This window comes from Diadema antillarum, unplaced genomic scaffold (genome assembly GCF_040938485.1).
Source record: "Diadema antillarum isolate AM-2024a unplaced genomic scaffold, OU_Dant_1.0 scf00000001, whole genome shotgun sequence".
NCBI lineage: Eukaryota > Metazoa > Echinodermata > Echinoidea > Diadematoida > Diadematidae > Diadema > Diadema antillarum.
The window spans coordinates 3,561,897-3,579,087 of record NW_027270890.1 but is presented as its reverse complement, the minus strand read 5'-3'; the positions used below and the strand labels follow the sequence as shown (position 1 = coordinate 3,579,087).

Sequence of the window (17,191 nt, the reverse complement as noted above, 5' to 3'; positions counted from 1 at the left end):
TATCTCGTCGGGAATGCAGGGACCGCAATTGCGTGCATCTGCTCCCTATCCTATTGCTCGTCTATAGGAATACGTATTGGAGGGAACAACGGTTCTTCGCAATAACATGAACAGTGAAAGAAACATCAACGTTAAAAATAAAATACTAACACAAGTGTTATACAAATTATTGTGTTCTTTAATTTATTTCATGCTTTCTGAAACTGATTATCTCGTCGAAAATACAGAAAGCGCAATTGCGCGCATAATATGCACGCTATCGTATACCGGGCGGAAAAGAACACATGGCTAAGTAAAAAAGACATTTAGAATTCCACGAACGCTTCATGTAAAGTCAAAAAACAATGTTGTAATACAAAAACATGATGTACTATATTTTGGTCAGAGCAATGTTCAAAGATCTTGCTACGGAATCGGGTTCTAATGTTTTCTTCGTCTTATCCTGATTATCTCGTTGGAAATGCAGAGGCGAGCGCAATTGCGGGCATGTGCTCGCTATCCTATACGCCATGCTCATTAGTATAGGATAGAACAACGTTCTTCAGATTACAGAAATGAGCAGTGAAAGAACCATCAACGAAAGAGTTAAAATAATTAAACAAGTGACAAACAAATTGTTCTTTATTTACGTTAGAGCGATGTTTTAAAATATTGCTATACCAAATCTTGTTCAATTTCTTTTATACATTGTACTTTCTTGAACTGATTATCTCGTCGAGAATACAGAGAGCGCAATTGCGCGCATCTGCTCGCTATCGTAAACTGTGCGGAATAGAACACAATGTCATGGCTAAGTGGAAAAGACATTCAGACTATCACGAACGCTAAATGTAAAATCGTAAAACAATATTGTATTTTCTGACAAAATGATATACTACTCGGAATATATCTGGTTGGAGCGATCTTCCAAATTGTTGCTAAGGAATGCTGTTCAAATTATTATTATTTTTTTTTTTTGTAAACCTGATTATCTCGTCGGGAATGCAGGGAGCGCAATTGCGTGCATCTGCTCCCTATCCTATTGCTCGTCTATAGGAATACGTATTGGAGGGAACAACGGTTCTTCGCAATAACATGAACAGTGAAAGAAACATCAACGTTAAAAATAAAATACTAACACAAGTGTTATACAAATTATTGTGTTCTTTAATTTATTTCATGCTTTCTGAAACTGATTATCTCGTCGAAAATACAGAGAGCGCAATTGCGCGCATATTACGCACGCTATCTTATACTGTGCGGAAAAGAACACAATATATGGCTAAGCAAAAAAGACATTTAGAATTCCTCGAACGCTTCATGTAAAGTCAAAAAACAATGTTGTAATACAAAAACATGATGTACTATATTTTGGTCAGAGCAATGTTCAAAGATCTTGCTACGGAATCGGGTTCTAATGTTTTCTTCTTCTTATCCTGATTATCTCGTTGGAACTGCAGAGGCAAGCGCAATTGTGTGCATCTGCTCGCTATCCTACACGCCATGCTCATTAGTATAGGATAGAACAACGTTCTTCAGATTACAGTCATGAACAGTGAAAGAACCATCAACGAAAGTGTTAAAATGATTAAACAAGTGACAAGCAAATTGTTCTTTATTTACGTTAGAGCGATGTTTTAAAATATTGCTATACCAAATCTTGTTCAATTTCTTTCATACTATCTTGAACTGATTATCTCGTCGAGAATACAGAGAGCGCAATTGCGCGCATCTGCTCGCTATCGTAAACTGTGCGGAATAGAACACAATGTCATGGCTAAGTGGAAAAGACATTCAGACTATCACGAACGCTAAATGTAAAATCGTAAAACGATATTGTATTTTCTGACAAAATGATATACTACTGGGAATATATCTGGTTGGAGCGATCTTCCAAATTGTTGCTACGGAATGCTGTTCAAATCATTTTTTTGTAAACCTGATTATCTCGTCGGGAATGCAGCGAGCGCAATTGCGTTCATCTGCTCCCTATCCTATTGCTCGTCTAGGAATACGTATTGGAGGGAACAACGGTTTTTCACAATAACATGAACAGTGAAAGAAACATCAACGTTAAAAGTAAAATACTAACACAAGTGTTATACAAATATCGTGTTCTTTAATTTCTTTCATGCTTTCTGAAACTGATTATCTCGTCGAAAATACAGAGAGCGCAATTGCGCCCATATTATGCACGCTATCGTATACTGTGTGGAAAAGAACACATGGCTAAGTAAAAAAGACATTTAGAATTCCACGAACGCTTCATGTAAAATCAAAAAACAATGTTGTAATACAAAAACATGATGTACTACGTTTTGGTCAGAGCAATGTTCAAAGATCTTGCTACGGAATCGGGTTCTATACTGTTTTCTTCTTCTTATCCTGATTATCTCGTTGGAAATGCAGAGGCGAGCGCAATTGCGTGCATCTGCTCGCTATCCTATACGCCATGCTCATTAGTATAGGATAGAACAACGTTCTTCAGATTACAGTCATGAACAGTGAAAGAACCATCAACGAAATTACAAACAAATTGTTCTTTATTTACGTTAGAGCGATGTTTTCAAATATTGCTATACCAAATCTTGTTCAATTTCTTTTATACATTGTACTTTCTTGAACTGATTATCTCGTCGAGAATACAGAGAGCGCAATTGCGCGCATCTGCTCGCTATCGTAAACTGTGCGGAATAGAACACAATGTTATGGCTAAGTGGAAAAGACATTCAGACTATCACGAACGCTAAATGTAAAATCGTAAAACAATATTGCATTTTCTGACAAAATGATATACTACTCGGAGTATATCTGGTTAGAGCGATCTTCCAAATTGTTGCTACGGAATGCTGTTCAAATTATTTTTTGTAAACCTGATTATCTCGTCGGGAATGCAGAGAGCGCAATTGCGTTCATCTGCTCGCTATCCTGTTGCTCGTCTAAGAATACGTATTGGATAGATCAACGGTTCATCAGATTAGTATGAACAGTGACAGAAATATCAACGCTAAAAGTAAAATAAGAATTAAAGTGTCAAACAAATTGATCCATATCTTAGTTAGAGCGATGTTTCAGAATATTGCTACCGAACCTTGCTCAATTTTCTTTCATGCTTTCTGAAACTGATTACATCTCGTCGAGAATGTAGAGAGCGCAATTGCGCGCATCTGCACGCTGTCGTACATGTGCGGAACAGAACCCATGGCTTAGTAGAAAAGACATTCAGAATACCACGAACCCTGGATGTAAAATCCTAAAGCAATATTGTCAGATAAAATAATTTACGATATTAATTTTTGGTTAGAGCAATGTTCCAAAATGTTGCTACGGAATCGTGTTCTAATGCTTTCTTCTAAACCTGGTTATCTCGCTATTGTGTATTGTGCGGAAAAGAATACATTGCAGGGAGATGGTTTAAGATGTTGCTACGGAAATTTGTTAAATATCTTCTTCTGATCACGATTATGTTTTCGAAATGCAGAGAGCGCAATGTTGCGCGCATCTGCCCTGAATTACTAGTACAAAGATCGCAATTGCGCACCTCTGCTCGCTTTCGTAGTGCACAAAAAAGAATGCTGATAGAAAGTACAACAGATATTCCGAATACCATGAATACTGGAAGTAACAAGAACGCTGAAAGTAAAATCTTAAAATAAGCAATTTTGGCCATAGCGATGGTTAAAATGTTGCAGCGGAATCTTGCTTTATTTCTTTGATGTTTCCTTGCTATCATTTTGTCGAGATTGCATGGATCGCAATTACGCGCCTGCGCGGGCTATCGTACTGCGCGGGAAAAAATACGCTAATGGAAACTGCAGAAGACAGTCGAAATAACCAGAAAATATTCCTTCATGAAAGTTAAAACATGAACGCTGAAAGTAAAATTTTGTGTAGTGCAGTTATGGTCCCAGCGATGGTCAAATTCTTGCAGCGGAATCTTGTTCCATCCATTTCTTTCACGCCTTTTTTTTCTGTTTTACAGAGGCGCGAACATACAGACAAACACGCACAGACATACATACTCACAAACACATTTATCAAACTTTGATGTGAAAAGGGACGGCCCTTCCCTTCCGCGAGAACATGCTCAGCATACTCGGCACTGCAGTAATACATGCACCTACGACATTACCATGCCCTTTTTTGGCCGCAGATGGCAGCAGATACATTTGCCGGCTTTCACCCGCCCGACGATGTGAGCGCAAATGAGCGAGCTCGAACCGCGCTCAACTGCGCTAACTTGCGCGCGCTCATTCGCGCGCAAAATCACTGTGACGTTGATCGCAGGCGGAACTGTACATCTAGACTATGAAGATACTCACTCATCTATAATCTTTACAATTACAAGTGTAAACTAGAAATATCACTTAAGGTGATTAATACCCCCACCCCGTGACGACAGTCTTACCCAAGGAATGATCTTTCCTTGATCTTCTGCCATTTAAATGCCGTTACCATGGCAACGCAGCTTCCGACACGTCCGAAAAATATGTCTTGCACATCTTCCCACCAAGACTATTGTGTGTGCCTCATTTCATAAGCTTTTGTCAAAAACTGAGGAAGTAGTTCAATCCACAAGATCTTTCCTTGATCTTCCGCCATTAATATGCCATTACCATGGCAACGCAGCTTCCGACACGTCCAAAAAATATGTCTTGCACATCTTCCCACCAAGACCAATGTGTGTGCCACATTTCATGAGCTTCAGTCGAATACAGAGGAAGTAGTTCAATCCGCAAGATCTTCCTTGATCTTCTGCCATTTATATGCCGTTACCATGGCAACGCAGCTTCCGACACGTCCGAAAAATATGTCTTCCACATCTTCCCACCAAGATCAAGGTGTGTGCCACATTTCATAAGCTTTGGTCAAAAAACTGAGGAAGTAGTTAAATCCGCAAGATCTTTCCTTGATCTTCTGCCATTAATATGCCGTTACCATGGCAACGTACTTTCGGGTACTGTAAAAAAATGCGTCTTGCACATCTACAACCAAAGGCACACATCTGTACCAAGTTTCATGGAAATTGGGCAAAAACTGAGGAAGTAGTTTGCAACACAAAATTTTCCATCATTTTGGCTCATAATATGTGAGCTGTTACCATGGCAACATACTTTTTGTCACTGTCAAGAAATGTGTCATGCTGACCTATATCCTAAGACAAACATTCAATATGAATTCCATGAGAATTGGAAGAACACTGATGAAGCAGTCTTGCCATGAAGCATTTTGCCCTATATTTTACCGATAACATGCCGTTACCATGGCAACGCACTTTTTGCCACTGCAGAAATATGTGTCTTGCACATTAACATATTCAGATGAACATCTGTACCTAATTTCATAAAAAATGATCAAAAACTGTGGGAGGAGTTCGCGACGCAAGATTTGTACCCATTTTTGCCCATAATATGCCGTTACCATGGCAACGTACTTTTGGGTACTGTCAAAAAATACGTCTTGCACATCTACAACCCAAGGCACACATCTGTGCCAAGTTTTATGGGAATCGGTTGAAAACTGAGGAAGTAGTTCGCGACGCAAGATTTGCAACGGACCGACCGCCCGACCGCCCGACCGCCCGACCGCCCGACCGCCCGCTGATTCCTATATACCCCCTTCAAACTTCGTTTGGCGGGGGTATAAATATTCTGTCAATCCCTGTTCAAATTATTGGCAAAGATTGATACTCAACAACTACTCACACTGATTAATTCATCCATTAACACATCATACATTTGGGAACTTATTGATTTCTTGGATTCACTGTGAAGTCATTCATTCATTCATTCATTCATTCATTCATTCATTCATTCATTCATTCATTCATTCACTCATCTATTCATTCATTCATTCATTCATTCATTCACTCATCTATTCATTCATTCATTCATTCACTCATCTATTCATTCATTCATGCAGTATTGAAGTCAGTCATCCATTCTTTCATTCATTCACTAATCATGAATGCAATCTTCTCTCTTTTTTTTTTTTAAATTTGTTTCTGCAGTAGCTATTCCAACCACTGACCTCTTTCCTCATCCTGGTCCATGTCATAGAAAGGGAATCTCTTTTGGTGAAGCTTGACCAGTGGATTGTCCAGTGGTTTGGCCAAGAGATCTTGGATGTAAAAATAATTTCTCTTGGGATATTTCACTCCCTGTGGAAATTGAAAACAAAGTAAGAAAGGAAATGCACAATGTGTAGTGATTCTTTGCATCAAACATTTCCACAGAGTTGGAGACCACTACTGGTATTGTCAAGCATAGAAATAACCATAATGTATTAGTAGCCCTGCCCCCTCCATCCAACCCCCCAACCCCCCCCCCCCCCCACACACACACACACACACACACACACACACACACACACAAACATCCCTTCATCTTTCTGGTTGCCAAGTCAGGTTTATTCTTGTGTACAAGTGTAAGTACCTTACCAACTCATGTTTCATCAGCTAGAATGGCCTATTTTGCAAGAACAACTCAAATATACAAGGCTAAAATGATAAAAGGTGTTCTGATTCACTAAATTCAATACTAATCTGCTGATCTTCAGCAGAGCATCTGTTGCAAACAATGCTAAATGAAACAAAGTTCAAAATAGTACAAGATACAAAATAATATACAACAACAAACCAATCAATATTTTGACCCAGTATAAATAACATTTTGTTGAAAAAAAACATAAGATTACTCTGATATTTAACACAAACCCAGTACAAACAAGTACAATATAAAATTCTTGTCTTGCACTATCTATACATTATACAAACATATAATGTACATGTACATAAGAATGTGCACTGCAATTAAGAGGTAACAGTAACAGAGGGAAAAAATCTATTTCATTCCAGCAAAGTTTAACATCGATCGTATACAAAATACGATGTACAATGATTATTTCAGTAGCATGACAAACATTGAACAGATCTATACAGTGTACATGTCTTTTTCTAGTGACTGTTCATAATTATTTTTCTACACAATCAACTTATAATATTGTATCATCTCGATGAAGACAGACAATTATTTTTACACAAGCCAGTAATGGTATGATATGCAAGCTACACCCAGGAAGTATAAATTCCCACGAAGTGACTCATTATGATGATTTAAAAAAAAAAAAAACTATCATATAACTCCCTTGTAAAAACACTCAGGCTTTATGAGAATTTGAGCTCTCCACACTGACCAAAAAAAAAGTCTTTGAAATCAGAGGACAACACACAAGGGACTTTTTTTTTTTTACTTTTTCTTTGGGGGGGGGGGGTATATTTTACAAATCATTTTGGCAAATATCTACTGTATAATGCAAGAGTATACATTGTGTATTCCACTAAACTGTATGAGTTAATATGCTTCTCAAATACAGAAAATGGATATTCTCTATCTAATGTTCATTTCCACAGTAAAGAAATTGCAGTTATACCCAAGTAGCCAGCTGATGTTACTAGCACATCACATCATCTCTTTCCTTCACTCTTCAGACAAATTCTGAATAAAGTATGTTATGTTTTTAGCATGTATGTGTGTGTGTCTGCGTGCTTTGGTCTAACTTGCCATGCACATCATTTTCATGAGGAAAAAAAAAGCCTATTATTTTACCTAATACATTTCCAATATATTTCCCTGATGGACAATTAAGTAAATTAATGTGCGGCAATCCCTTTAAGGGTTGAGTAATTACGAGGGACACTTGCCAGGGTTCATGAATAATTCATGCAGACTGAGAGCTGACACAAACCTTGCATATTTTATGACAGTGTTAATTTCTTGGCAGGACGGGATCATAGCTACCCTGGTAATGGCACTAGCATTCTAGTTTCTTGTTTCCTGTCACAAATTTGTGTAATCATGAAATATCCTCACTGGGGCAACAAGACCTCATATATACAAAATGCCAAATGTTCACGAAAGCAAAAACGCATGGCAGCCAAAGCACTATAGCGAATGGGATAGCCTTTCATTTGACATGCCATGGTGGCTTCATTTTTTAGGAGAGGACATCACTTAACTGACTATCTGACCATTGATCAAAGAAAGTAATTTTCATCAAAATTTGAGATAGATGGTTTTGACACCAAAGTGATGATATGTGATTTCACAAGTGTAACAAAGTTTCATTCTTTCTGCCTTCAAAGAATGCTTCACTGAATATGTGATGATAAAACGATCTACTAAAATCACCTTGTATGTGAACATCTATGTACCGTATGTCCCAAAAAAAATTACAACGGGACCCTCCGCAATGATATCTTTAAGAATAGTCAATCAATCCAAGTAAAAATTCATGGTATGAAACTATAACTCATTGCCCACATCTTACAGAAAACCCCATTCAATTTGCTTCAGTGGTCAAAGAGAAATGAGGAATTCTGTAGAGGATGTCAAGAATCTCGTCCCTCCAAGTTCTGTCTATTGTATTCACACACAAAAGCATCAAAGTGCTAAACTTGGAAGAATCAGACTCATGACACGTATGCTTTACAACTTTTCACATTTCTCTGTGACCACTTAACCAAATTGAATGGGGTTTTCTGCAAAATAGAGCTAAGATATTATATTTTAAGATCCTGAAGTAGCATTAAGACAGTTTAATCATATTGGGTGTTATCAATGCAAAAAATTGATTGTAATTTTTTTTTGGACAACTGTACTGCTATGCCAGGCAACCTTCAATATAAGTATTCATGTTAACTGCTAATCAAGAGACGAGAGCATAAATCTCCATGTTTCCATGACAGAATAAAGAGATCAAATTGGGCCCAAATCTAATTCATGACGTCAAACTGAATATTGTAGCAATAGGAAACAGGGCAGGACCAATGTTTGAAAAGTTGGTATTAGATTTGATTCTGCTGTTTGATGATTCATGTTTTTCACTATAAAAACATTTAAACTGCACAGAATATCACCAGCGACAGATGTTTCAACCTTCCCTGTCACTACACAGACTCAACACAGCTACATTGTAGTTTGCCCCTTGCAGGTCTGTACTTTCAATACACCAACAAAATAGTAGAAAATAAAAAAGAAATCAATGAATTATGGCACAGGCCACTGGAAATACACATGTGTGTAGTTTCATAGTGTGTGAAAATCAAACATAATGGGTAGTTTCAGTTTCATGAAAAAGAAAAAAAGAAAAAAAGGAAATGCAGAGCAATTCAACTACATATGTGACCGTGCACCTCAAAACGAACATAAAGTCGCACACACTGATTTTGCGTGAGGACTGAAAATAAGTGAAATGGGTCAACCTACACGTAGCCGAACTTGACTTTTTCATATTTCCTGAAAGAGCGGGTCTTCTTTTACATTATGCTAAAATTTGGTATCATAAAATGGGCAGGAAAGTGTGTTTTTTTAGCAGTTTATCTCGAACATTTTTGGTAGAATAGTGTGATTAGATGTGTCTTTAGAATCCCTTTTTCATTTCTGAAAAACCTTGTCCACACTCTTCACTTTCAACTCTAACAACTTTTGAAAGAATGGTGCTACTGCTTTGAAAGTTGGCATTAATTATGGACAGAATGTGTTAATGAGGCATGCTTAATTTCAGTTTAATCTGATAATCCCTTCATTGTTGTTACTCTGGTGGTTTACTTCCTGTTTTTTGTCCCATTCATCGCACAGCCAGCACGGTTTGGTAAAGATTAAGCGCTTGAATAGACACCGTACTTCAGAGCCTCTTTTCTCAGTTCACACTTTTCCTGAGTTTGTGCTTTCTTTCCAATATTCAGATAAGTTAGGAGAGTCCATTTGATTTGAGTTATACATCATTTTAAAGCTTAAAGTCTGCTCTTTCAGAACATGGTCTTACCTAAAAATTCATGTCTGGCGACTCTTTGTTTGTTTTGAGGTGCAGGGTCACATATGGTTGATGAGGATGCCTTGCTCATTAATGTAAACATGGAAATTTTCGCACTGCACTAATTTAAACATTTCAAGTTACTTTTGGCTGACACAGATTCTACAACCCGCGATAAATATCCTTACAATTTTTCTCTGCACTTTTTGAATGGGCTGACAATTGCACAATTCAAATGCAAGAATCTTTGAATATGTTTTTAGTCACTTTATAGCACACACACAAAATCTAATCTTGCAAAAAAATCAGCGTTTACACTAATTATCCATTGATGTTCTGAAGAGAAACAAGATAAGCATTCACAGTAAGTGGAGAGGAAAAAATATTGACAGTATTCAGAAAGTTTGGTAAGCTTCACTTTCACCGCACCACTACTGATCATTGGAAACATCGAAGACAATTAGAATAACTTGATGTTTTGACTCAACTTGATAAATTTCTCCATACTGCATTATCCAAAATGACACTTTATCATGCTCATCATCAGTGTGAAGATATATCAATGAATCCATCAAAATAAAAATCCAGCAAAAATTACATTGGAATGAGCATCAATATGCTTTAAAAAGATGTTGAATCTGAACCACATATTCTGAGGTGTAACTTTTAAATTTTCGATTATTCCATGCCACTAGTCTTTTATCTGTCAGAAGATACATGTATTTGATAATGCACAAAAGATGCCAAAACAACTTTCATGTTACTGTAAAAACCATGAAATACCAGAACATAGGGCCCTGTGCCATTTGAAAATGACAACTTGCCTTTTCCAAAATATAATGTGCCATCACTGAGGTTCTCAAATTACATACTTTCATACGACTAGTTTTTCGCACTCAGCCAGGTAAAAAGTTTCGTGTGTTTTAAATTCCACGGAATCAAGACATCAACTACAGGAACATATGGGAAGCAAAAATACTTGCGAGTCTTTATTTTTGCACAAGATTCTTGTTCCACAAAATGCGCGAAAATTTCAACACCACGAAAATTTCCACTTTTACAGTAATTTGATTTATGTTAACAAGTTTGATGAAATTACAAGAATAGTGAAGACATTTACATTTACATCTGCCCTAACTTTCTGTTGATATACCAGAATCAGGATACTGACAGTTCCATGGCAACTTAGGATACAGTATAATTCTTGAGATTTTGTGGAATTCAATAAAAGAGTGTGTAAAGCACATGTACAAACATGCCAACAGCAGCTGCAGCATGCAGACAGAAAACACCAAAAGCAAAACTAAACAGACCTTGGTCTCTGAGAAACCAAAAGAAAACATCAAGTCAGTCTTGTGTTTCAAGTCCTGTATCTGCTCATTTATATAACTCACTTTCATACACAATGCTCCAGCAGAGAACTCTGTAATATTTGGTTTCCTGTAGAAAATTCATTTTGATCCATACCGTTAATGAATACCACTACCCACTATGTGTATCTTATGCTGTTTGATGTAATTCCTTACATTTTTTTTCATTCATGTTTTGCCATGTTGATCCCACAGTATTAATTCATAATATGATTAGTGCTGTTTTGATGGACACATCAATTATCTGATCAATAAAAAGTTTAAAAAGAAACAAAACAAATTAAACTCTGTAATATCTACTTTACAAAACCATGCTTTTAGCTTGTCTGTTCTTTTCATGCTTTCTCTCTTTTCCATCATACACCCACTCACCAGCTCAAATTGGCAACAATCACAGGCAGGCTGCACTGTTGATAGTTACTCTGTAGAAGCAGTTTTAAATAGTCATAAGCAGTTTGCCTGATGAAAAAAAACAAACAAAAAAACTCACACTGGGGAAGAAACACTCACCATTGATTGAGCTGGGTCTCCAAAGAGTAGCTCGTCATCTCGAAGGCCGATGCTTACTGGCGTTTTCCTGCGACTTTCTCTGTATATGCACACATGGAAAACATTGAAAGGCCACTCAGATAAAAATTGGAAAGAGTACAAAAAAGAACTTTAACTTTAATTGCTTTAATGATAATTTCATTTACTTTGAAATGTAATGCTAACAGTGTGATTAAGTTCTGCCTAGACAGTGAATTATGATATGAGTTGAACTGAATTGAACTGATGATTTATACTGAATAAATGTATGAATTGAATTGAATTGAATTGAATTGAATTGAATTGAATTGAATTGAATTGAATTGAATTGAATTGAATTGAATTGAATGGTGAAATAAACTATCGGCAACAGGATTTAGTCTCAATTACTGGCAGGATTCATCCATTCCATAGCTTTCTGATAGGTCTTTGGCAGGCTATCAAACAAGGTACAGGCATGTATACATTTCAAATAGTCGGTATTGTATTTCTCCTATTTGCTTGCATGGGCTTAAGGACAAGTGCCCTAAACTGTTTTGAAAAGTCTTTCTGTGCCAGGGACTTTGAACAGTGTGTATAATGCTGGGATTTACTGAGCCATCAGCACCCAAAGCACACAAAGGGTAAACTGGTATTGATGCATGTTTATTTACTTGCCAGGGTTCGAAATTGGCGATGGTCTGCTGGCCATTGGCCACCAAAAATCACGTCGGACTAGCTAAAAATCGTAAAATTCTGAAGTTACTAGTCCGTCTGGCTAGCCAAAATATTGCTTCAGTGTCAAAATTAATTCCAAGTAGTCCGCCTGGATAGTTAAAAAAAAAGTTAAGTGCGACCCCTGCTTGCCCTACAGACTAGTACCGTATACAAATGACGCACAGGTCTGAGTGCGTCAGTCGTAATTGTGTGCAGAAGGTAACTATGGAATGCTTATAAAACCCACTCGGCTTCGCCTCGTGGGTTTAGGCTAAATTCCATAGTTACCGCATGCACACTATATTCCGACTGACGCACGAAAAGACATGTGCATCATCTGATTTATAGAATGGGTAATTTTCTTGCCAAAAACCCATTTTTCTATCGTGTCACCCGATGACAAAATTACTGGATGCATTTCGTTTTGGCTTGGCATACATACACCATGCATCAGTTTTTACTGGACGCACGGCCAGCCATGCATCAGTAAATACTGATGCATGGTTGTTTTAGCCAATAGGCGTCTCGTACTGGGTGCGCGAACGCTTGCTTAGTGCGCGAATCTTTATTACAAGTACGCGTACTCTTGCTACAAGTGCGCGATAACATGTTTACCACTGTGACTCAGCGTGCGGTCAGTAAAAATCAACACATAGCTCTCGACCAATGAGATTGCAGGATTCTCGCTACCCATTCTATAATGTGTTTTAGTCGCCCTTGGAAGGTCAAGGTATTCATACCAGCTGGGTAATACTCACTTGTTAAGAACAATTTCCATTGGAACACCTGGCTTCACTATAGCCACCTTGATCCACTCACTGCCCAAGTCTACAGACATGACCGCCAGACCACTGGTCAGCTTGGGTTGACCGGTCAGCAAGACCAGACTGACCGCTGACAGCAGCCCAACTAAGCTTGGTACCCTCATGGCTGGGTGAAATCAGAAGGTAAGGAAAAAGATGTGAATGTTATGACAAGTCATCAAGGGTTCAAGATATCATATCTGATCTAAAATAAACAAGAAAAAGATATATCTACTCACTTGTATAACTATGCAGCAAATACCTAAATGAAATAAGACTTGCTTTTTCTTTTCTAAAATGACACACGATTGACTAAAAAGAGCTGATTAATGGTAGTACTTCTGAAAAAGAAATGTAAAAATCAAACATATTCCTCATGGATTGAAATGTCCCTTTTTGACTTGAAAACAGGTATGAAATCTAAAATGTCATTATCATAAGATGTACTGATAATTCTACAGAACTAAGGCACCTTTCAACTTCTATGGAACTAAGGCACATTTACATTTCTCAACATATCATACACTCATTCCGGGAGATCTGCTTGGGAAGACAAATAGTGGTTAGCAGTTTGTTGAAATCTTCCACAAGTACCAGTTGAGGTATGATGAGCAATTCAACAGCTTGTGAATGGGTGTAAAACAATAAACATTAAACAATTCAAGGCACAAATAAAGTCACACTAAACTGCAATGTATGCAAAGTTCAATGCTGAACATGGCTGAACTCTGGAGGGAGCTACAAATTAATGACAATATCAATATTCAATATCAACCAAGAAAAAGAAGGAAAAAAAGGAGGAGAAGAAGAACAATAAGTGTTGACAACTGAGGAACTTCCCAAATTTGCATGTGTGGAATGGCGAGACACACATAGCTCAGTTATATGTTAAGCACAAGTTAACAATAACTAAACTGCTCCAGTATCACGGCAGACGAAAACCCATGCCACGTAAAGTACATGAGGAGCTCGCTGCCCTGAGATTTGAGGCAGAGGTGACAGATGCCTGCTGGCTGAGCAACGTGGTACTGGTTGACAAATAGAGATCACCTCTGGAAATAAAACACTTAGGTAAGGATCCCCAACAACACTTGTGCAACTACACTTTGTAAAAGACAGTCTTATGAACGACAAGGACTTTGCAATATTTTGTGGCATGTGTGTGGATAGTACCTGCGTGGGCGCTGCGGCAGGATAACATCTCATTCATCTCAATTCATTAGCCAGTATCAAATCAGTAAGTTTACTTTAGACTACTATGTACTAATCTAGTAGACACAGTAGACAATTGTATTTAGAGCAGCAGAAGTGTAAATATGATTACACAGAATTGCGCGTATGGGACTTAGGGTTTCTTTTTGCAATTCGAAGCTTGTGTCTGCCAGCAAATTGTTTTCTACTGTAGGAAATCGAAAATGCAATATGATTCACAGAAACTTACCCTATTGTATGTACTTCTTGTATTGGTAGATTCTTCCTAAAAACTGGGATGCATACACACTGGATTCATTAAATGAAATGTACCGGCTACTAGATTCTTCTCCGGCGAAGTCTAATCAAACATGTGTTTAGTGAACGTGTACAACAAAGGGTCACGATTTGACCTCAACTTGTGCAAAGTGGCGTACAGCGATTGGGTGCGGAAAAAAAATCTAATCACACGTCATCGCTCCTGGCTATAACAACAGGCTGTGGTATAGCATACGCTGTCATGATTCGGGAGTGAAAATTTCATCATTCTTGGCTTGGTAAAATTTCTTTTCCCAAAACAGTCATGTCTTCCAGAGCGAAACGGGCATAAAAGATTCAAATGATCGATGTGATATGAGAGTGGAGGTCAAATTGTTTCACGCGACTGAGAGTAGAATCGCCGAAAGGTACTTTGAACAGATCGGATTTCGGTATTAAGTGTCATGTTACAAGTTTGCCGAATCAGAAAAGCAAATTAGAGAGAGAGGGAGAAAAAAAAAAGAAAAGAACACATATTTGATGATAATATATCCTATGAAAATACTGTACATGACAGCTGTTTCTTCATAACAGTTACGGTACCTTATTTCTCCTTGCATTTTCAATTTGTTTCGTTCCTCTTTGGCATTATTTTGCCTCTCTTTATGTTGTTCTGCTAAATTATGTCTAATTTTTGGCAAAATAAATGTTATTTTATATGAAACTCATGTAGACTTATTTTCTTCTCAAATTCGTGGTCTAAATCATGGTATGTTCAGGTTAAATCATAGGATATGTTTTATTCAAAACTGAAAAAAAAAAACTTTAGGTTTTGCCGGATTTCTCCACACTATGAATTATTGTAGCTAGTGCATGTATAATCAAATATTGGTAATTTATCAATCCCTGTTTATTACTTATCATTTAGGAAGAGAATTAAAGTAATATTCATACTAATATGAGATACCAGGGATGTGGAAGATGCAAACGTTTGTACAGTAGTATTCAGACACAGGCACCTCGATCGATGTTCCTCATGGGAGGGCCCAACATTTTGTTTATTCACTATACAGACACTACCGTCATACTAGTAATGGGGTCTGCGACTGCATGAATATTGAACATGGGAACAATAACGTATAAAACCTAAATTAGAAGTCATAAATGGACTTTAATGAAAAAGTTTCAAATGGTCCGAAAACGAATATGCCTATAAATTGAGGAAAATAGAAATCGAAGCAGAAAAAGTATGAAAAAAAGGAAGAAAACTAATATGTGACTAATGTCGTTCTTTTATTATTTGTTATGTGTTTCTTTCTTTGAGTTTATATGAGATCTCCTTGGAGATCCGGAAAAAATTGCTACAGCCGACGGTATTTCACGTCGTCAGAGCGGGGTATTGGGATAAGTTTTCAACTAGCAATAATCGCGCCTCGGATAAACCTCATTGGCTACGATACTGCCTTCTGCGCAAAGATAACGAAATTAATCGCAAGCAAGCATATTATCATTACAAAGATACGTTCTAGTCCTGGTTAGAAATACAGTGCCGTCGGGTTAATTATCCCTAGTGTAGTGCCAAATGCCGTCATATATTTAAAACAGAGCAGTCATAGGCATACTATATATGAAGTTAATTCTGTTTCATTACATTATCAAAAATGTAAAGACAGGGAAATTAAGATAATTTAGTTTATTTGACACAACACCAAGACTCGCAGCGACGCGTCGCTCATGTATGCAAATTAGCATGTTTATTCATATCGCCGCGTACTACCATGCGCCCTCTGTTGGCTAGTTGGTAGTTAATTCCACAATGCTGCACGAAAATGATACACACAGCACACCGATCCAACGATCCAACTGTAGTAGTCAGAGTCTTAGAACGAATTTGAGCTTATTTTCTTTTCTAACAGGTATTCTGCCTTTAAAATGAGCGAAAGAGTCTGTCAGAGGACGCGTGCCTTGCGTAATCCGAATCCCCCATCGGCTTGTTGGCGGAGATTGTTACTTTACCCCCTCACCAATCTGTCATCACCTCACGAGTAAACGACCTTGTGTTCGGTGCTGTTCGAATGTCGAGATTGAATCGCTCGTGGGTAGTAGATAACAGAGGTCAGATGAGGTCATACAAGGTCAATGCACTTTTACTGTTCATGTACCGCCTCTCCTACTGTAACTACTTCTACAGGTGTAAACTGCAGCGTTACATCACACTCGAGGTGCTCCACGGTGGAACAGGGGTGTTTCCACTCCCCCCTCCCCCTGCTCCCACTGTTGAATACTATGAGTATTTCGTTGATTAGAAACAACTCGACATTCACATTTTGGTTTTCTTTGTTATTATCCCGCTTTGGAACAAGCACAGAATATGTATCATAGCTATTAGACAGTATCTAAAATTATCTATTTTATGTTTATCTATTATATCTGACCACTCTTTTTTTCTCTCCCTGCAGCCAGCTTCAGTATATACACAGCATCAATTCCATAATTTCCATTTTTTATCATTATTGTTATAATTATAATTATTATAATAATAATAATAATAAT

General features: G+C 37.6%; 1 non-coding gene and 1 pseudogene across 1 annotated transcript; both read right to left on the bottom strand.

Moving 5' to 3' along the window:
• The window catches only part of LOC139717811 (hypoxia up-regulated protein 1-like), a 61,524-nt pseudogene extending 46,769 nt beyond the window's left edge, over nt 1-14,755 (bottom strand).
• A 1,218-nt stretch (nt 14,756-15,973) lies between these two features.
• Nucleotides 15,974-16,116, bottom strand: LOC139728731 (U4 spliceosomal RNA). The gene has a single exon (XR_011710828.1). It is a non-coding gene; the product is annotated as a U4 spliceosomal RNA (small nuclear RNA).
• Between the last annotated feature and the right edge of the window lie 1,075 nt (nt 16,117-17,191).